Genomic DNA, 22410 nt, shown 5'->3' with positions numbered 1-22410 from the left:
AGTCGTAGTAACTGTTATCAGGCATGTGTTGTTGGATCGTAAGGATCTGGACCTAGAGTAAGGTTGTAGTAGGTTTTGTGGGGCAGGTGTCTTCTCTTTCTGATAGAGTATTTTCTGGGCCATGGTTAGTTGGTAATAAAGAAGGAGTTGGGGAAGTTTGAGCCAGTTTAGCTGCCTAAGGGCTTTACAGTGATGGGTCCTAGAGTTTGAGCTGGTAGCAAATCTAGCAATTTTATTATAGTATATCTCAAGTTTTGCAAGGTCAGTTTTTCTAAGGTTAGTGAGTATGGGTGATGCATGCATCAAGGTTGAGATCAAATGTGTTTGAGCTATTGTGGCTTTTGTGTTGTTTGTGAAGTATAGTTTATTCCTATACAGTGTATATGTTTTCTATGTGTCTTGATTTCTGCATGCATCTTCATAGGTTCATAAGTTCATAGGTAGGTACTAGGCTATCGGCCCTAGGGCCTATACAAGCCTAGCCAAAAAGGTACCCTGGCTTTCGCCACCCAAAAAAATAATTTTCCTGTGTTCCTGTCGAGCAGAGCCACAGAGGTGATCCCCGGGGTGAATTTCCTATTTCATCCAATCATCAAGATTTTTCTTGAAGACTGCTAATGAGGAACCTTGTTTGATATAGATAGGTAGTTTGTTCCAGAGTATGGGAAGTCTCTGGGACAGGAATCTATCCCTCTGGCATATTCTGTTTATTGCGGTAACAAGGTTTAGGTCCCTAGAGCGTGTAGCTCAGAGGGATTGGGATTTCTTTAAGTGGAGCATGTCCAACAGCTTTGGGTTTGACATAGCTTTGTATGTTAGGCAGAGATCACCTCTGAGTAGGTGATATGCAATGGAGTAAAGCTGGAGTTTTTTGAGACGGTCTGCATAGGGCATCTGTTTGAGGCTGGTAATCCTCTTTGTGAGGTATTTCTGCAGCCTTTCCAGTTGTTGTAGATGTCTTGTGAGGTACATACCAAAAGGGGCGTTGTACTCTATAATGGGTCTAATGAATGATGAGTAGAGGAGAACAATGACCTTTTTTTTTCCCTGGATGAGAAACCTTTTGTGATGAGGTGTGCCACATAGAAGGATTTCCTGACTACTGTGGCAATGTGATTATGAAAAGAGAGACTACTGTCCACCTGTATCCCAAGGTCTCTTATCACACTTTTGGTGTTAAGTAGACTACCACCTATGTGGTAGCTCATGGGTACAGAGTTTTTACCAAAGGAGATGACAGTACACTTTTTGGCATTGAGCTTGAGGCCATGGCTTTGACACCAGGCATCTGTCTCAGTGAGGCCCTTTTGTAGGATGTCCACATCATTAGGAGTTTCAATTATGGCTCCTAGTTTGCAGTCATCTGTGAACTTCATTAGCCAAAGACTTTCTGCGTTAGCCTGTACTTCAGAAAAGTAGATACCAAACAGGAGAGGACCCAGGACTGAACCCTGTGGTACTCCACTTGTCACTGGTCTGAAGTCGGATTTGGAGTCTGCTACTTTCACAGTGTGGGTTCAGTCAGTGAGCCAGTTGGCAACCCATTTTGTTACATAGGGATTTATACCTACTTTAGTGAGTTTATCTATAATTCCAGAGTGGGGGATGGTGTCAAAAGCCAAAAGCCTTGGCGAGATCTAGATAGGCTGTGTGAACCACCTTCCCTCGTCTACAGCTTTGGTGACTGCTTCAAAGACATCAATCGGGTTTAGGAGACATGATCTGCTTTTTACAAACCCAAATTGGGTGAGGTCCAGAGTTTGGAGATTGACAATGTCTTTATTTAACAGTTCCATGTTGATATGTTACATGGCCTTGCAGACCAGGCTCATTAGGCTAATGGTGCGGCAGTTCCCGGGGTCCATGGTGGCTCTCCCTTTGTGGAGTGGGATAACCATCACAGTGCACCATTTAGTGGGCACAAAGCCTGAGGTGAGGCTATGATTGAACATGGTGCTTAGGTGAGGTGCCAATTCATTCTGTAGTTCATGTAGAATGCAGCCTGGGATGTTGTCAGGTCCCATGGATGCTATGTTCTTGGCTTTGGAGAGTGTGATTTTTACCTGTGCAGCTATGATCACAGGAACTTTGCATTCTTCCCATATAGAGATGGGTCCTTTTGGGGGTTGGGGGGTAAAGTTAGCACTGAACCTATCTGCCAGGATGTTAGCAATATCAGTTGGTTCTGTACATTTAGTGCCATTGTGCTGTAACTCAGAGCAGATCTGAGTGTTGCTATTGAGATTCTTGATGTAGCTATAGAATGCTTTGTGGTTGTCTTTAGAATCAGTGGCAATTTTGTTTTCATAACTAGCTTTGGAGGATTTTATGAGGGATCTCAGCTTCTTACTGAGGCTGACCAGGGAGTTCTTCCAGTCATGAGATTTTACTCTTGTTTTGCAACAGTTTCTTTTGTCTGTTGTAGAGTTTGTTTATGGCAGGGGACCACCAGATTGGCTTCCTTTTTTTGGAGGAAAGCATCTTGGTTCTGTTAGGGATAGCATGATCCATGCACTCGTGTAAATGCTTATAAAGTGCATTTGTGTAGGATTCAGCAGTCGTACCTCTATTGTCCGTCTGCATGGGTGTCATGAAGTTTGCCACTTCTGTCTTAAGAAGAGTAAAGTTGGCTTTGGAGAAATGTTTTACAGTGGTTTCCCTAATGGGGGGTGGTGGGAAGGATGTGGATGTCTAGTCTGATTAGCTTGTGGTTGGATATGACCAACGAGGAATTGACCTCTGGTGTGGAACACCAGTCGCCCATGTTGGCAATGACCAGGTCTAGGATATTGCTGCCCCTGGTGGGGGTGTGGATAAGTTGATCCAAGGCATTGGAATTTATGAATTTCAGAAAACGTTGAGCAAAATAGTTGGTACATGAGGAGTTTTCCCAGTTAATGGTGGGGTAGTTGAAATCGCCCATTATTAGGGTGTTGAGTTGTACCCTAATATTTTCCAGTGTATCAAGAAGTGAGGAGTGGGAATCCTGGGGCATGGTGGGGGATCTGTAGCAAGTTACAATTTGGATTGCGGTCTTGCCCAAAGTTAGTTGCACTTGGATAATCTCGGATCCATTATGCTGAGCAACTAGCCTGGAGGTGTGGATATCCTTAATGAATATGGACATGCCTCCACCTTTAGTGTTTCGGTCCAGGTTAGGTGGCCAAAAGGTATGGTATGAATTATAGCCTGGTAATGCAAGGGTGCTCTCTGGAGCCTTGAACCAGGTCTCTGTCACTGCACAGATGTCGATGTTCTCCATTTTAAGGAGTGCCTCGAGTGAATGCATTTTGAGGTTTAGACTTCTAGAATTGAGTAGCATTACCCTCAGATTTTGCTTGCTTGTACCTGTTACAGTGGTGAATTTGTCATTTGAACCTTGCCTAAAAAAGGCAATATAGGGGTGGCAAAAACCTTAGCCAGTATCTGTAATCCCAAGGGCGACAGGTGCAGGCCATCTCTGGCAAAGCATCGTGGTCTGTCGATGATGTCATCCCAGGCTGACAGATACTAGATCCCCTTAGAATGACACCAGAAGCTTAGCCAATTGTTGAAGTCAATCATTTTGTCCTTGTACTGTGGTATTATTCTGGGTGATGGCAGGATGCTACTCAGGGCTAGGGTCATACCTGCCTGGGCTACAAGATTGGAGAGCTCCTCCATGTCTCTTTTCATGTAGTCCAGGGAGGTATGTCTCAGGTCATTCACACCAACATGGACAATTACAGAGTCATATGTGTACTTGTTGTGGAGTGACCTGAGTGCATACAGTATGTGGCAGATCCTGGCACCCGACAGGCAGCTGACAGTAACTTTCTCCTTGTTTAGCCTGGTGAGTGGAACATCAGTGTGCCTGACTATAGAGTCACCTATGACTAGAGTGTTGGGTACGTTGTTATGCCTTATGGGCTGTGGTTGAGTAGCACACTGAGTTTGTGGGCTATGTATCATTTGGGTTGTGTTGGGGGGTGGAGGTTGCATGCATTCCTGCTTTTGAGGTCTCTGTTGCTTGAGCAGATTTTTATTGAAAGCCTCCATAAATGTAGGTGTGTGTTTTGTGTTGCTATGTGTGTGTTTTGGTGGTGTTGGTTTTGAGGGACTATGTGATGAGTGTGGTGTTGTGCAAGTGTTTACCTTCTCCTCTTGACTGTCTAGTCCAGTCTTGAGTGAAGAGAGCTATGCTTCCACTTTAGCTATATAAGTGCATCTCTCACAGGTTGTTGTGTTGGGTGGTAGGAGGAGAGGGTTTTCTGTGTACATGAGGCAATTGCTGCATTCCCCCAAGATGCCCAGATTCATCAGGTAGACAGGAGAAAACACCGGGAGCTGACCCTTAGACATGCCTGGATAGGTGCTTATTTATTAATTACTAAAAACTGTTTTCCTCTAGACAAGTGAGGAAAATTGAGTGCTGTAGTAATTTGTAGCTTATTTAGTGCTTACAACGTGTTCTGAACAAGTGCTGAGCTCAAAGAAACAGATTTGAGTCCTAAAACTAAACAAAACTGGCTGGTTCTAAGGGAAATTTTGAAGAGCAGACTTTATGGCACCAGGAATAGTTTAACCCTAGCTAAGCGGCGATGCATAAAGTGTATTTTTTTAATATAAAAGTAGCAAATGAGCAAACTGATTTAAACAAATTAACCAATAAAAAGCTAAAAACTGAGCCCTGTTCCAGCAGTCTTTGATCAGATAAGTTCTAACTGCACACTCCTGCCACTAGGGTGCACGGAAACCTTCTCCAAAAAAAGATGGTCTGGATTAGTGCTCAAGTTATACAAACAAAGCTAGATTCAGCAGGTCTGAATTTAGTCTATGCTACAACAAACAAGGCATACCAATTTCAGAAAGAAGCAGTTCAGATAAGCAGGCACAATAAGCCTTTAACCAGAAACTCCCAGCTCAGAAGAGCAGAATCTACCCTCTCCTCCCACAAGAGTGCAGACCACACCTTCTTAATGTAAAATAACTGGCCCAAAGCCCAAGTGCTTAAATCAGAACTAATACACTCTTAGAATAACAGACACTAAGCCTTCAATCAGCAACTCCCAACTTAGAAGGATATAAGCTACCTGTCCTGCCACAACAGTGCAGACCACAAACCTTCTAAATGTAAAACAACTGGTCTGAAGCCCAAGTGCTTCAACCAAAGGCTTAGAATAACAGTTTAAATTTAATCAGGCTAATAACAAGCAGTAATAAATGTAGCAGAATAAATGCAATAAAGTAGGAATAAACACAAATACAGTAAAAGCAGATGAATAAAGTGCAATTTTTTATATACCAATAGAAAATGAACAAACTGATTTAAACAAATTACCCAATTAACCAGGAAAAAGCTCAAAACTGAGCCCTGTTCCAGCAGTCTTCAGTCAGACAAGTTCTAACTGCACACTCCTGCCACTAGGGTGCAGGGGAACCTTCTCCAAAAAAGATGGCCTGGATTAGTGCTCAAGTTATAAAAAACAAAGCTAGATTCAGCATGCCTGAATCTAGTCTATGGTACAGCAAACAAGGTGCACCAATTTCAGAAAGAAACAGTTCAAATAAGCAGGCACAATAATCCTTTAACCAGAAATTCCCAGCTCAGAAGGGCAGAATCTAACCTCTCCTCCCACAAGAGTGCAGACCACAAACCTTCTTAATGTAAAATAACTGGCCTGAAGCCCAAGTGGTTAAACCAGAACTAATACACTTTTAGAATAACAGACATTGAGCCTTCAATCAGCAATTCCCAGTTTAGAAGGATGTAAGCTACTTGTCCTGCCACAACAGTGCAGACCACAAACCTTCTTAATGTAAAACAACTGGTCTGAAGTCCAAGTGCTTAAACTGAATGGCTTAGAATAACAGTTACAATTTAATCAGGTTACTACTAAGCAGTAATAAATGCAGCAGAATAAATACAATTGAGTACTTTTAAGAAGAGGCAAAAGCAAAATAAAGTGCAATTTTTTTTTCAGTAAAGTACAAGGAGAGAGGAAGGGAGTAGAGGTTAAGAACCTAAGTGGGTGGCCTTATCAAATGTTCTCTCTGTGTTAAGTAGAGTGAACACCAGACTGGGAGGGGTGTCCCAGATCAAATTTACAGTAGGGGCGGGCAACTGCAAAGCCACCTATAACAACTCTACAAGAATAGGGTGGGTGGGAGGGGGAAAAATCAATTTCAGGACAGATGAGAAACACGAAACAATGCCAGAAAATATATAAAATAATTCTGTCAGGCAAACAATAATTCAGTCAAGCAAAATTAAGACAATGCAGAACTCTGAAAGGTTAAAATGCCAAATAATCTACTTATCAATCAGTGTGCATGTTATTTATCACTCTTCTGGACTACGTCTGTAAAGAGTCCATAAAGCAGTGCTCTATCTTTGTTAATAAATTCATAAATATATATATATATATATATATATATATATATATATATATATATATATATATATATATACTGCTGCCAGTACTAGGAACCCTAAGAAAACGCAGGTATAACAGGGGGTTGGGAGGATGGCCTAATGGTTAAAGCGTTTGCCTTACAAACACAAGGTGCAAGGTTTGAGTCTCACAAGAGATAATTGGCTAGGCTTACAATGGCTCGCAAGGGCAGTTAGCCTAGTACTAACCTATGAACAGTTACAGAGTACTATAGCGGAAGAGATACCCGTCTATAGACATCCCATTGTTTTACCCACCACTGTAGGCCACCATACATTACCCATAAGACATACCCTCTCCATAAGAAGTGACGGGCAGTCTGATATCATTGACTACTTTATCACATACCTATAGCAGTTAGCACATAAATGGAACCGTGCTTAAGGTTATACAGCTGTTAGAGATACAGACAGTTTTGGTCACCATGATTCTGCCCCTTAATCATCAGCTATCATTTAAAGTAGGGAAATCTATTTTTACTGCCTAGTTATCAAAAGTATATCATCAAAATCCAAAGAAGACTTACTCCCCTTAGAATTTAACCTTATAAGCTAAGCATTGAATATAACACCTAGAATGGAATGCATTGTACCAAACACAGATCCCAGCTTGAAGTACCCCAGTATTTCCTAACCAAGAGAATCAAAGGGCTAGGTAAGTTCCCTTAGCTATCCTGGGAAAATAAAATGTCTTTCACTTTTTTCTATCTCATACAGGCTACTACTCCATTTAACTGTTCTTTTAACCTCAGAAACATCGGTAATGTTATCAGCTTACACTGTAGCATAAGAAAGCTTTCATGGAGGAATAGGTTCATTACCCATATCCCCAGCTACCTGTGGAACATCCACCTTGAATGTTAAATGGTGTAACACTTCCGCCTTCTTCAGGTTGTCTTAATGACTGAATGGGTTCACATACATTTACCCCATGGATTAGTACTACATCCCCTATCAAGATGGAAAGAAAAGGAAAGTTACTAGCACTGCCTCTTCGGGTGCACAGCTAGGCTATGTATGGTTATTTAAACTTTTTAATATTAGCCTGTGAACCTGAAAATATTCATATTGTTAACCTTTTGTAAACTAATTTCCTATGCAAGGGTGCAAATCTTTAGGAAAGCAGACAAAGAGAGCATACCACACACTACCAGATCACTGTGTAACTCCTTAAAACTGCCCACAGATTCACAAACACTGCTGGTTAGATCTCCAAAATGGCTTTCAAGGTATGAACAAGTTAGCATGCAAAATGATGGCTCAGTTTGTAATTCCACAGTGTTCTACCTCATTGTATGGCATGTAGGCAAACGAAGTCAAGTAACATGAATGTGTATCTTTTATTTTTTTTTGCTATCACCCCATCACCACCACGGTTGATTATTAGCTGCTCCCAGGTCCTCTCCTCATCCACTGTGTCTACTAGATCCAGTTTAGCCTCTCCCAAGCTAAGACTGACCCATGCTGGGGGTGGTGAGATCATTCTGCTGATGGGGAGTTATCCGTTTAAATTAATTCCACTACCTTTCCACACTTTACCCAAACCCATGGATTTGTGCGCAATGGACTCTGGGGCATTTCAACCATACCTCAATGTGACCTCAGCTGAAGATCTACCCCCCACCCCCCACCCACTGTCAACAATCAGTGTATGCGCTACCCTCCAGCAAGGATGAAGCAAAGATACATTCAAGAGCATGCTCCTCCCCCATAAGATGGACACACCCATTTTCCCTTGCCAGTACCTCAGATGTGTGAGCTGCTAATCAAACTCAGGTCACCTAAGCTGCAGTCAGGGCTTTATCCCTCTACATCACATCACTAGCTAATGAACGTGTATGTATTGCTTTATTTTGATGCTATGCATCTGTGACTTAAAGCACAAACTGGTGCTTAGGAATACCTGTGATATTCCATGGCCATGCACTCATATAGGAGATCTGCACAGGTAAACATATTGTACTTCTACACTGCTACAAGGTGCAACACCTGCAATTCAGAAATTACATTGTACAAGTGGTTCACAGCTACAGTTTTATTTCTAGGGATGTGCCACCATTTTCCTGAGGATATTCATGTGGCAGTGGCTACCTCAGCAATTGCTCAGTGGACAGCACCTGCATGATACATGAAGGTGATCAAGATCTGGACTACCTCCTCCATGGCCATTTCACGGAGCAGCTACCGGGCCCCTATGCTGGCCTATTCTGTTAAGCTGATGCCTGCTATGACCTGGTGAGGTGCTGACAACAGCTATGGGCATTACAATGTCATGGAAACCATGCAGGCATCCATATGAGGACCTTCAATGCCACCACCTGCTGATCTCTATGCAGTGGAAGTGGAGGTTAGGCACCAGTGCCCCGAATGGTACTGTAAGACAACTACATTGTATTTTTGTACTTACAAAGAAAATGCTCTAGCTATTTACAAGTCTTTGTCTCAAACAACAAATCTAATGTGTTTTGCATACTGTGTGCTGTGTCCACATCAGGAGGAAGTAGTGGTGGTACACACTGTAATATGCCAGCTACATTTATTGAGGTGTTCTGCAGGGAATGCTATCTGATAGATTTATGCTGTACCAGCTTGGGGTGCATGCATACTACCATATGTATTCCCATATTCTGGGTAGGTATGTTAACTTATGAAAAGGGGAAGCACACACCTGCCTGCTGCCTGGGATGTGGCAACTGGGATAAGTGTTGGGCTGTAGGTTAGGATTGTCATTCTGGTACTTTACCTTACACTTTTCATACTTCTCTGATGTGACCCTTTCTCTTTCAGCAAGAGAAGAATAAGGAAGCAAGATAGGCTAGCAGCCATTAGGGGGTTAGCTCTACAAAGCAATAGTGACCTATCTTGTGTATATGCATTTTACTGTTAAGGTAGGTTCACTTATGGTAACCTTCCTATTATGTATCCCCCATGTATGTCCAGACAATGCATGTACTCATCAAACAGCTCAAGTGCAGCATAACCCAACTGAGGCTGTAGCTGGGAAGGATGATGAGGCTCAGGGTGCCTTGCTAGATGAGAGTCTTGACCTCTCATTGGCAGGTAGCCTGTCCCCACTGCCCCATATGGCCCAGTTGCAGTTTCAGTAGGTGGAGATGCTGCAGTTGAGAGAGATGAAACCGGTATATGTCCAGAATGGACCACTTCCAGGACTGGAATGCAGATTTGCTCTTCTGGCTGGCCACAAGCACTGGGTCTCCACAGAATGGTGTGGTTTATACCACTGTCCATCCTGATCCAACCACTAGTAATGGATTACAGTAATTTCCTTGTGAGTCAGGGCAGCAAACATCATGCTGCTGCTTGTACCTCACTCTGTCCCTAACTTCATGTACCCCCCTTTGCTTTCCTCATGCTTCAAGCATCATACCTTATGTATTGGCCAAGCCTCATCTTCACTATTTGTCTACCCTCTGTTTGCCTCTGTACATCCCATGCAAACCCATCTTAGTTTGAGCTCATCCACTCCTGTTTGTATAATTCTATGTGCATCTATCTTTGCACAATTAACTACCCCCCACTTTCCTTAATTTCTTTTCCTATCACCCCTCTCCTTCTATCCCTGTCTGTCTATATGTAATTGAAAGGGAATCCTATCCCCACAAAAAGTGATACCCTGCCTTACCCCATCTTGTACACTCCTTTTCCTTTCTGACCATCCATCTGTTTGCTGCCTTTTTTCCCTACTGTCCTGTACACTCCTTTCCTCCCCTTTTATGCACCTGACAGGTGCCCATGTATGTAGACACCACAGCACTGCAGTTGCAAATATTGTATGGCTATATAGCATTATGCACTGCTTTCTTGCATCCTGCCAAGGAAGAAGCTTGTGTATGCAGTACAGCCTTTATAAGTACTGCTTTATTCTGTGATGCAATGATCTGTAAAGCAACATTTTCATTTCTCATGAGATTCATTCAAGGTGACGAGACAAATATAAAAGTGCGTTGAAGAAAGCAATTGATCAAAATATAATCTGAACTGTAATGGCATCTTCTTCCTGGCATGGATATAATGCAGACTAGGAGGAATGAAACACTACTTACCTGCTGGCATTTATCGTGCTTGCATTAATCAGATATGTCACCTTGTCATCACATACAGCGACATTCCCTACAATCACCCCCCCATCCAAGTAATCCATAATGTTCAAGACAATTAACACTGCAGTAAATTAGTCTACTAAATGTAACATAAAACAGGTAATAGATGGGTGTATGCATGCTAAACATCACATTTATTTTTATTAGTTAGTGATACTGGAAATAAGGTCAACATTGCATATCATTGGCTGCAAACAAAAATAACAAAAACTGTACCCTCTCATACACTTGTATAACTAAATGTACTAATTAAAAACTGCAAGAAAGACCCAGTCAAGCTAGAGGCTTCACTGTGTAATACCTTAAGCCTCCTGTAGTAGAGGCCCACAGTGAAGACTCCAACTTAGCTGGGTCTTTCTTGCAGTTTTTACTGAATGATTTGTTTGTGTGACCTTTTTACTCTTTATAAGAATTACAAATTACGAAACATGGGAGAAAGGAGGAATATCCTTATCCCACTATTATGCAGTCTCACACTTAGCATTTGACAGGATCCAACGAAACACAGAAACTGACAGAAAAATACTTGCTGATCCATGTTTTGTCAAAATACTGCTTAACAGTCAGCATGTTGTTTGTCTTTTTGGCTTTTCCCGGTTAGGGGTCGCCACAGAGGAACTGATCCACTAATGATTGGCAGTAGATTTTTATTTTTTTTTAATGGTGCCGAGTTGCCATCCTGATGCCCAACCTTCAGCAAAGGCACACACATGTCTTTCGGAGGCCACTCAACCGCGGGGAGGACATGCAGACTCCACACAGAAGGCACTCCTGGTTTTTAATAACAAACTGCTCATTTCTAACCCAGTGCTGCCATATGAAACACTTAGCCCCCTCTTTAAAAAATAAACTACCATGGTACTTCATCTGCATTAGACTAGGCAAAGTTATATTTCTCTCAAACCAGTTTCTTTGCTGATGTTGTAACCTTGCTTATTTTTTACCACTGAACTACCTCCTAGACACAATTATGATACGTTTATAAAAAAAAAAATGAAAGAAAACTTAGGCATACAACCCTATCCACTTATGAATGTTTTCACTAAAGGCTAAACATCAGTGGAAAGTTCATACCAAACTAAGTCAGCCATAATATCAGAAAGTTTACACTATGGTAACCAAAGGATACTGGACATAACAATCTTCCAGACAGTTGATGGACTGTGTTTTTCAGTTTCTACTCACCCTAGCTAGTCTAATCCTTTCCAGCTTGCCCATAGCAACTATTACCTTTCCATCAGATATTTCCCATAATTTCTGGGGCAAAGTCCTCACTCCTATTGTCCCTTGTATTGTAACCTCACCTTGACACCCACAGAGGAATGGAATCCATCCCAGCTTTCTTCTGTCTCAGAATTATTATAAAAAGAGACTATGTACCCACCATAATGTTTCATCTGTGAGTCCATTTTCATTCTTCCTCAACAGTTGGGTTTGGATCTGACCCTCAGATCTGATTCAGATGTTATTTTAGCTCGTGGCCTCTAGCAAATTCTCAAGCTCCTCCCTTACCCAAAATGCCTTATCCGCTAACATACCTAAGATCTTGTCTGCTGGTTTACATAACCCAAGAAATAATATTATTATTATTAATATCCTGATAGAAGAAACCAATATCTGAAGCTCAATGTAAGGAATAGTGGTGTCCTTATAAGCTTCCACTATTCTAGAAGTCATTAGTCGAAAAGGTAGGGCGTTGGTGGGAGGGGAGTTGAGAAAGAATGAAAATGGACGACACAGATGGAACGTTATGGTGAGTATATAACTTCTTTATCTGATGTTGTCCATTTTTATTCATTCCTCAACAGTTGGGACAGAGTTCCCATCTACCTAAAATCCCGGGTGGACTCTAAGGAGGATATTCCTGAGTGCAGTTGAGCCAAAGGCTGCTCTTCCCCTCGAGACCAGATCCAATTTGTAATGAGTAATAAAGGTATGAGGATCAGCCCAAGTTGCAGCTGCACATATGTTGTCCATGTGTAGCTCCCACTGTATTTCATGTAGAAGTAATAGACTGTAGTTTTCCATTACACCACAAGGTGAAGCTCCTTTTCAGGAATATAAAAGACAATTTTGAAAGTGAAAGGAGATTTTGGAGCACTAGTTGAAGGAGGGAAGACTGAAACACGGAGCTGAAGGGAAAAAGGGCCTTGCAGCATGACTGGATTTTCTTTTCTAGTGTTTGGGACAGAGAAGTGAAGTAGCAGATTGTGTCTGTCTCTGGCTGAAATCCTGCATGATGGTATTTTGTGGAATCAGGAGAGAAGTCTGAAACCAGTAGTTCCATGCCTGCTATGATTCAGCAAGAAAAGGAGTTCTCTTGGGCCTAGTACTGAGAAGCTATAGATAATTACCAGAGTTCTGGTAGGTGATTTTCTACTTTTCTCATCAGAGGAACCACGGCGCCTGGTCACTAGGATATTCTCGGCGGAGTGTTGAGAGGCTCTGGTCGTCATTTTATATTTTTATAAGATTGTGGTCCCCCCCCTTTAATGCTTCGTGGATAACAAATAACTGGGATCCATATGAGCTTGAACTTGGGCCCCATCATGCTAGTAGCAAGACTGTAAGTAGTCACTGGCCAGTGAACAAGGTATAATAGAGTGTTTCATAGTTGGTCTGCTTAGAATTGATCAAGGGGGTAGAGGGTGTTAGTACTGCTGAATGACATTGCATCCTCTCATATTTGTACTGTGGCACTATAAATCTTTATTGTTCAATGATAATGCAGTTTGCCATGTTAGTACTGCTGCCTTAAAGGACCTTTACTGCTCAATGACATTGCATATTTTCATATTTGCATCATGGCACTATAAATTCTCATTGTTCAATGACATTGCATTTTGCTCGTGTTAGTACTACTGCCTTCAAGAATTTTGCTGCTCAATGACATTGCATTTTCTCATATCTGTATTGTTGTATTATGACTCTTTTATTGCTTAATGACATTGTATTTTTCCCGTGTTTGTATTGCTGCATTACAAAGCTTTACTGCTCATTGATATTGCCTTCTTTGTGCATGTTTGAATGTCAAGTCCTTCTTCTGTTGAGTTCTGGGGAAGAGGGTGAGTGTATGTTTTCATTGCATGCATATTCTCACCTTGCCTTATTGCTAACTGGTGCACTGTTGAAATAATTTGTTTATGGTTGGGATACTGCCTTTTTAAACTAGATGTGTCACCTAGAATAAAATCTGTCCCTCTTGCCACTTTGGTGTGTTGGGCCTAATAGGGGTGTCACCAGAGTCAGATAGGAAGGAACCCATATCTCTTCAGCTACACCTGAGGGTGCGCTACATTTGGGGGCTCATCCAGGGTTTCCTGTACTGCCTTGGACACCACCCTATTCACCTGTATGTGTGGAAAGCAAATCCAGCAGAAACATGAACCCAGACATAGCCGCTAAGTGGTGCAAACAGCACAATTCTCAGTCAGAGCATTGCTTAGTTCTGGTGTTGCCAGGGGTCACATGGACTGATATGCAAATACATCAAGTCACAGGATCCTTGCCAGTTGTATGGCATGGATTTTTGTTGGACAGCACTGTGGACCCTATCGAGCAGAACACATTGGCCTTATTAGAATGGAAACGTCCTTTAGTGTATGAGCACATACCTTTGAGTGTACAGATTTCAGGTGAGAGTGCAGTCCGTGTGGTAATCCCTGAGAAGTGCACTACCTCAGCAACAGAGAAAATACCTATGGAAGCTATCCAAGTAGGTCAGAACCTTACACCAGAAGCTGCTGCTTCACTGCCCATAAATACTATAGAGCCTGAAGTTTTAAATGCTTTGGGAAGTATTGTAGAAAAATCCTTAAATCCTACACAGCCATTCACTGGGTTTGGCTACCACAAATTGCGCTTCTTTTCTGGCAAACAACCCACACCTCAGGGAGAGGAAGATTTTGAATCCTGGATGTATCAGGCTTCACAAGCCCTAGAGGAGTGACATATCCCAGAATCGCAGAAGAAGCAGCGGATAGCTGAAAGTCTAAAGGGATTAGCTGCAGATACCATATGCAATCTAAGGATGGGTAAGCAAGATTGCACAGTCAAGGACTATTTAGGAGTACTGTAGAATGTGTTTGGAAGGACCAAGAGGTCTGCTGACCTACTGTATCAGTCTGAACATACATACCAAGAAGTTGGTGAGAAACTGATTACATTAAGCAATTAGATAAAATGCTTCACCAGATCATTCTAAAGAAGGGGATGGATCTGAAAGTAGCTGACCAAGTATGGATCAGACAAATTTTACTGGGAGCTCAAGCTATGGACCTCATTGTATGGAAAATGAGGATGAGAAATAGGGAAGAGACTCTAACTTATTCTCAGTTGGTTAAAGAGATGAGGGAAGAGGAAGCCCAGTTGAAAGCCAAATCTCAGTGTTATAGCTGTGCTCACTACTCAAACTGGAGTTGTGGCTCAGAGTGTCCACAATGTAGAGGTGTCACAGTTGCAGATGCAGGTGTCTTCCCTGACCGACGCCATAGCTCAAGTCACCAAGGCAGTTGCAGAATTGCAGAAAGCCATGGTAACTTTAGCCGAAGGGAGGAATACATCAGCTAGAACCTCCACGAAAGGACTCAGGGAAGAACTGAATCAGCCAATGCTCAGAGTTCCTACTGGATTTTGTTTTCACTGTGGAGATGCAGGCATATAAAGTGACAGTGGCCTAATGCAGAGAACTTGAAAAGAGTGAATGAACTATTACTGGCTAGTGCAATGCAGGGAAACTTCAAAGGGCCTCAGTGAAGGAGCCAGCTGAGTGCCCAGTTACAAAGAGCTCCATAAAAATCTAACATCAAGAACAGCATCCTGGATCTCCTTTCCACATTAAACCTTGTAATAGGGGAGAGAGACTACCTACTATGTACACTTCTAGCTCATCTGAGGTGAACAACCGAATTGGAAAGCCATCTCAGCCAAAATCTCAGCATCTCAGACTGCAAAGCATTACTAAGCAAGAGTCTTATCCGTTAAAATGGCGAGGTCAACCGGTGGTACCTCAACCACATGCTGACTGCCGTACAGCTAAACAACACCAGAAACAGAAACTACCCGATGGCCTACTGGGATCATCCCCTGTTGTGTCAGTAAAAATAGAAGGAGTGTATAGTAAAGCACTGTTGGATACTGGTGCACAAATCACCATTCTGTACAGAGACTTCTACCAAAAATACTTAAAGCATTTGTCACTTGAAAAGTTAGAAGATTTGGAGATCTGGTGGCTAAGTGACATGAAGTTCCCTTATGATGGTTATGTCTCACTCAAGTTAGAATTTTCCACTTCAGTTGTTGGGTCAACAAAAGTTTTTGAAACACTCGTTGCTGTGTGCCCTAGGCCAAAAGGAAAGGATTCAGCATCTATTTTAGTGGGGACAAATACTGACCTAATCAGAAGAATGCTAATGCCTCAGTTGACCCAGGAACACCCAAGACTACATCCTCTCCTGAGACCAGCTTTCTGTGCCCTTCAAAGGGAGAAGGATAGTAAGAAAGATGAAACTGGTCAAGTGTGGACCCTGTCTGGGAAAGAGCATATAATTCATCCTGGTCAGGTCACCTGCTTGAAAGCCAAAGTGAGGATGTATGGACAAACAGTTTCCTCTCATCTCAGGATGGAAATGGATCCATAAAGTGACTTGCCACCAGGACTAGAACTAGTTCCAGAAGTTTGGCCTGTGGACAAGTTAAAGCATCCTTATGACACTTTGCCTGTGGGATTGAAAAATAAAGGAAGCACTCCCATTGTCCTACGTTCACAAGTGCGTTTGGGAAATGTTTATGCTGCCACTCCCTTACCTGCTTCTGTGTTGACAAGGAATGACAGCATAGCCAATGAATTGAAGCCAGAAGATATTGACATAGGAGGTGGTCTCTTGCCCCCTGAGTGGCTAGCCAGAGTTAAAGAGCTACTAATGAAAAAGAAAAATAGTTTTTCTACTAATGAACTAGATGTGAGCTGTGCAAAAAGTGCAGAACACCGAATAAGAGTAAAAGAGGACCGGCCCTTCAGAGAACATTCCAGAAGAGTAGCCCCATGAGACCTGGAGGACTTAAGAAAACATTTGGAAGAACTAAAAGCAGCAAGGATAATTAGAGAGTCAAGAAGTCCATATGCCTCTCCCATTGTCATTGTCAGGAAAAAGAATGGGTTAATTCGCATGTGTGTTGACTATGGTACTCTGAATCAGCAAACCATTCCAGACCAGTATACAATTCCCCAGATTGAAGATGCTCTAAATTGCCTGGTGGGCAGTAAGTGGTTCAGTGTGCTAGACTTAAGGAGTGGATAATATCAAATCCCTATACACCCAGAAAATAAAGAGAAGACTGTTTTCATTACCCCTTTTGGGATTTTTTGAGTTTACTCGCTTACCTCAAGGTTTATCAAATGCACTGGCAACTTTCCAGAGAATCATGGAAAGAACAGATGGAGACATGCATCTCCTGGAAGTCTTAGTCTACCTGGATGACATCATTGTCTTTGGAAGGACCCAAGAGGAGCATGAAGAAAGACTGATGAAGGTATTAGACAGGATTGATAAGGAAGGCCTGAAGCTGTCATTGGACAAATGCAAGTTCTTCCAACCTTCAGTGACCTATGTGGGACATGTAGTGTCTGCAAATGGAATATCCACAGATGTCAGCAAAGTTGAAGTGGTGACATCTTGGCCCAGACCCAAAACTATCACAAAGCTATGATCTTTCCTGGGGTTCTGCAGTTACTATAGAAGGTTTGTGGAAGGATTTTAAAAGATAGCAAGACCCCTCAACCATTTGCTGCATGACTTGCAGCCAGGGGACAGAGTTCTTTTGAGAAATTTGGGACTACAAGGAAAGCATAAACTAGCTGATTGCTGGGGATCTGAGATTTACATAATTTGTTCTCAGCTACCTAATATCCCTGCTAACAAGTTTGCCCTGAGGGGAAAGAAGGACTCATAAAAACCTGGCACCGAAACAACTTAATGTCTTTGGCAAAATCAGTGAGACTCATGAATCCGGAACCCAGAATGGCTCAGCGGAAGCTTAACTCAAGGCGATCCAGAAAGCTAAGGTGGAGAGGAACTACCCTCTCCAATATTCAAGAGCCTATGCTTCCTCCTGCTGAAGGAGAGGAGGACAGTGATGATGACTGGGGTTTCAGTGGGTTTTTTTATGAGGATGTTCAAGACCCCGTGGGCTGTAATTTCAATGTAAATGCACCGGAATTCGTTCCTTATCATTTTGAGCAGCCCAGACCTAACAATAGACTAAGTAAGGTTTCTGTCCCACTTGCAGAACCTGATACTGATGGAAGCCCTGCTATGCAAACTTCAGAAAATGGTGCTGAGGATAGTCATACCGTTATGGAAAACAAAAGAGAATTTATACAAGAGGAGATCTTAGAATTAAACAATATGCCTACTGAAGAGCTAGACATTGAATGTGATGTGAGTGACAAACCTTCCGAGCAAAATTCCTTAGCCATCTCTTCCGAACCAAAACTGCAGAGACTGATTCTGCCCCCACAGAGACTTACCTATAACAGTTTGGGACATAGTACACAGGAACCTGTGACCACAGCTCACCAGAGGGTCTGCACTCATAATCCCTATGCCTTCTACTTCAGTGGTGACACCCCATCCCAAGTTAAGCATAAGGCTGATTACCCTTGGTGGAATGTACCCTTTGAATGGAAAAATAATGTTCAGTTGATGGTGCATTAGTGTTTGTAAATAGTTTCTGCTAATCTACCTTTGACCCAAGATTTTCAAGTGGGGGAAGAGTGTAGCTCCCAGTGTATTTCATGTAGAAGTAATAGACTGTAGTTTTCCATTACACCACAAGGTGGAGCTCCTTTTCAGCAATATAAAAGACAATTTCGAAAGTGAAAGGGAATTCTGGAGTACTAGTTGAAGGAGGGAAGACTGAAACACAGAGCTGAATGGAAAAGGGGCCTTGCAGCATGACTGGATTTTCTTTTCTAGTGTTTGGGACAGGGAAGTGAAGTAGCAGATTGTGTCTGTCTCTTGCTGAAATCCTGGATATGGTATTTTGTGGAATCAGGAGAGAAGTCTGAAACCAGTAGTTCCACACATGGCATGATTCAGCAAGAAAAGGAGTTCCCTTGGGCCTAGCACTGAGAAGCCATAGATGATTACCAGAGTTCTGGTAGGTGATTTTCTACTTTTCTCATCAGAGGAACCACGGCACCTGGTCACTAGGATATTCTCGACGGAGTGGTGAGAGGCTCTGGCCGTCATTTTATATTTTTATAAGATTGTGGTTCCCCCTTTAATGCTTTGTGGATTACAAATAACTGGGATCCATATGAGCTCCAACTTGGGCCTCATCATGCCGGCAGCAAGACTGTAAGTAGTTACTGGCCAGTGAACAAGGTATAATAGAGTGTTTCATGTTTGGTTTGCTTAGAATTAATCTAGGGGGTAGAGTGTGTTAGTACTGCTGAATGACATTGCATCCTCTCATATTTGTATTGTGGCACTATAAATCTTTATTGTTCAATGATAATGCATTTTGCCATGTTAGTACTGCTGCCTTAAAGGACCTTTACTGCTCAATGACATTGCATATTTTCATATTTGCATCATGGCACTATAAATCCTCATTGTTCAATGACATTGCATTTTGCTCATGTTAGTACTGCTGCCTTCAAGAATTTTGCTACTCAATAACATTGCATTTTCTCATATCTGTATTGGTGTATTATGACTCTTTTATTGCTTAATGGCATTGCATTTTTCCCATGTTTGTATTGCTGCATTATAAAGCTTTACTGCTCATTGATATTGCCTTATTTGTGCATGTTTGACTGTTAAGACCTTCTTCTGTTGAGTTCTGGGGAAGAGGGTGAGTGTATGTTTTCATTGCATGCATTTTCTCACCTTGCCTTATTGCTAACCGGTGCACTGTTGAAATACTTTGTTTATGGTTGTGCTATTGCCTTTTTAAACTAGAGGTGTTACCTAGAATAAAATCTGTCCCTCTTGCCACCTTGGTGTGTTCAGCCTAATAGGGATGTCACCAGAGTCAGGTAGGAAGGAACCCATATCTCTTCAGCTACGCCTGCGGGTGCACTACACATGGAAGCCCTAGATAAAAATACTGAAAAGGTTGCCATGGACCTGGGTGAATGGGCTCTTAAAGGTTTTGGTAAGGACAGACCCAGCTTGTTGTAGACAAATGATATACAATCCATAAACCATGTAGCCAGAGTTACTTTTGCAACTGGCTTGCACAATTTAGAATCCACAAAGAAAACAAATAATTGATCTGTTTTTTTCTGATGTCCTTTGTTCTATGTAAGCAGAAATGTAATTGTCTATGAAAGTCCAATAAGTGTAACATATAGTCACCTTTGTTTGTAAACTTTGGAAAGAAAACTGGCAGATTAATGGATTGGCTGATCTTTGATTCTGACACCACCTTAGGAAAGAAAGAAGGATTGCTTCATAATGCCACCCTATCCCTATGAAAAATCAAGTAGGGAAGTTTAGAAGATAATGCTTGGAGTTCTGATATCCTTGTAGCAGAGGTGATGGCTATGAAAAATATAGTCTTCCAGGTCAGAAACTTCAGATCACATTTGCTGCTGATTCAAATGGGGAATGAATTAAGGACTGTAGTATTAAATGTAAGGCCCGTGGAGGAGTTGGATCCTTATAAGGAGGTCTCAAAAGATGGATACCTTTCAAGAAGACCTTACAAAGTTTTGATGAAGTTAGGGCGGAGTTCTCAATACCTATGTGAAAATTAGAGATGGCAGCTAGCTGAACTCTAACAGTTCAGGAGCTAACTCCTTCATTGAAAATTGTTGCCAAAAGTTCAAGGACACTATGTACAGGAGCTAAAAAGGGGTCAATATATCTCTCATATGCCCAAGAAACAAATATTTTCCATTTACTTCTGTAAAGTTTTTTGGTGGAAGCTTTATGAGAAGACAGGGATATATGATGGACCAGGAAAGAGATTATATGTTGTCTGGCTATCAATGGAAGTGAATAAATCACACTGCCAGCTTTAGGTTTGAGATATCTGGGTGACTCATGTCCATTGGGTGAGACAGGAGGTCTGGAAATGGATCCAGAATCCAAGGTTGGTAGACTAGATGAGGCCAAAGAAAGGGGAACCAAATCTGTCAAGGCCAGTAAGGTGCAATGAGGATGACTTTGCTCTTCAACGAGAAAGATTCCTGTGGAAATTTGGGGATCAAGGGATTTGGGGATATGCACAGAGGAGACTGGGAAGGGCAGATATGCATTAAAGTGTCTCTCTGTGATTCCCCTAGTGGGGGGATTAGGGCAAATAAGCTGCTGCACTTCTTGTTTAGTGGAGATGCAAAGAGGTTGCAGCAAAACTGCCCCACTGGTGAAAAATCATTTCTGCAACCTTCATGTTGAGACACCACTCATAAGGTAGTAGAATGTACCTGCTTGATTTGTCTGCTATGATTGGATTTTCCTGGAATGTGCATCGCTATCAGAAATTGGTTGGATGAGATTGCCCATTGCCACCCACTCTTAGAGCTTCTTGACACAAGGGGTAAGATCTAGTTCCTCCTTTCCTGTTCATGTACCAATCCACTGACACATTGTCAGTCTGAATTGCAATTGTCCTGAAAGGGAGAGAGTCTTGGAAGGCCTGCAACACTAAGAGCACCTCTCATATTTCCAGGACATTGACATGCATATTGGCCTCTTCAGGGGATTGAGTGCCTTGGACTCTTTTTCCCTATGAAGTGCACCCCCACCCCCCAATCTGGGAAACGTCCATGGTTGCTATGGCCTTGGGATGAGGGAGAATAAAGGGACAGCCTTGCTGAACCTGATCTGATTGAATCCACCACCAAAGGTATCATTTGCATGCCTGGGTAATCATTATCTGGGCAGACATGTGTTATTACAGAATAGCTCATTGTGTCACTAACATCCATTAAAGAATTCTCATGTGAAATCCTGACAAGGAAATTAGAAGTATAGCCATAGACACTGATCCCAAGGATTGTGGAATTGTGAATAATCTTTCTGACCTGGAATCTGATAGTCTGCACTCTTGAGAGAGGAAGTGAAGCTGTCACTGACCTTGTGTTGAAAATCACTCCAATGAACTCCAATGTCTGAGCTGGTTCTAGCTGAGATTTGTTGCAATTTATGGTGATCCCTAAACTGGATCAAGTTTAGAGTACCTGGTCTCAAGCTCTTATCAGTGGCTGCCTGGTCATGGGGGTAATGAGCCAGTCGTTCAAGTACAGAAACACTCAGAATCCCTGCAGCCTCAAGTGAGCCACTACTACTGCCATGCATTTGTTGAAAACCCTGGGGGCTGTAGTGAGGCCAAAGGGCAGTGCTCTAAGCTGGTAATGACTGGTTCCCAGCCTGACACATAAATACCTTCTGGATTTTATGTTTTAGTACATATTTATGTTATAGTACACATCCTAAAGGTCTATCGAGCACATCCAGTTGTCCTTTCACAAAAGGGCGGAATGGACCAAACCCTGACCATCAGAACTTGGTGTGCTGAACTGATTTGTTCAGACTGCTGAGATAAAAAATTGGTCCCCTGCTTTCTTTGGCACTAAAAAGATTCTTGACTAAGTTCTGTATTCTGTCTTGTTTGGCAGGAGCTCTTGGATGACTGTTTTTCTACCAGCTTTTGTATTTCTAGTGCTGCTGCTTTTCTCTGACTGGGTGGAACATCAGGAATTTTGCATACAGGTGGAGGACATAGGAAAAAGGGAAATATATAACATCTGGAAATAATCCTCTGCACCCAACTAACTTTTGCAATGTCCAGCCAGGCTCTCTGGTGCAGGGATAAATGACCCCAATTACCTTCAGAGGTGGA

Source organism: Protopterus annectens, chromosome 2.part0 (assembly GCF_019279795.1).
Source record: "Protopterus annectens isolate FY-2018-M chromosome 2.part0, PAN1.0, whole genome shotgun sequence".
Taxonomy (NCBI): Eukaryota; Metazoa; Chordata; order Ceratodontiformes; family Protopteridae; genus Protopterus; species Protopterus annectens.
Note: the sequence above shows the minus strand (reverse complement) of the source record.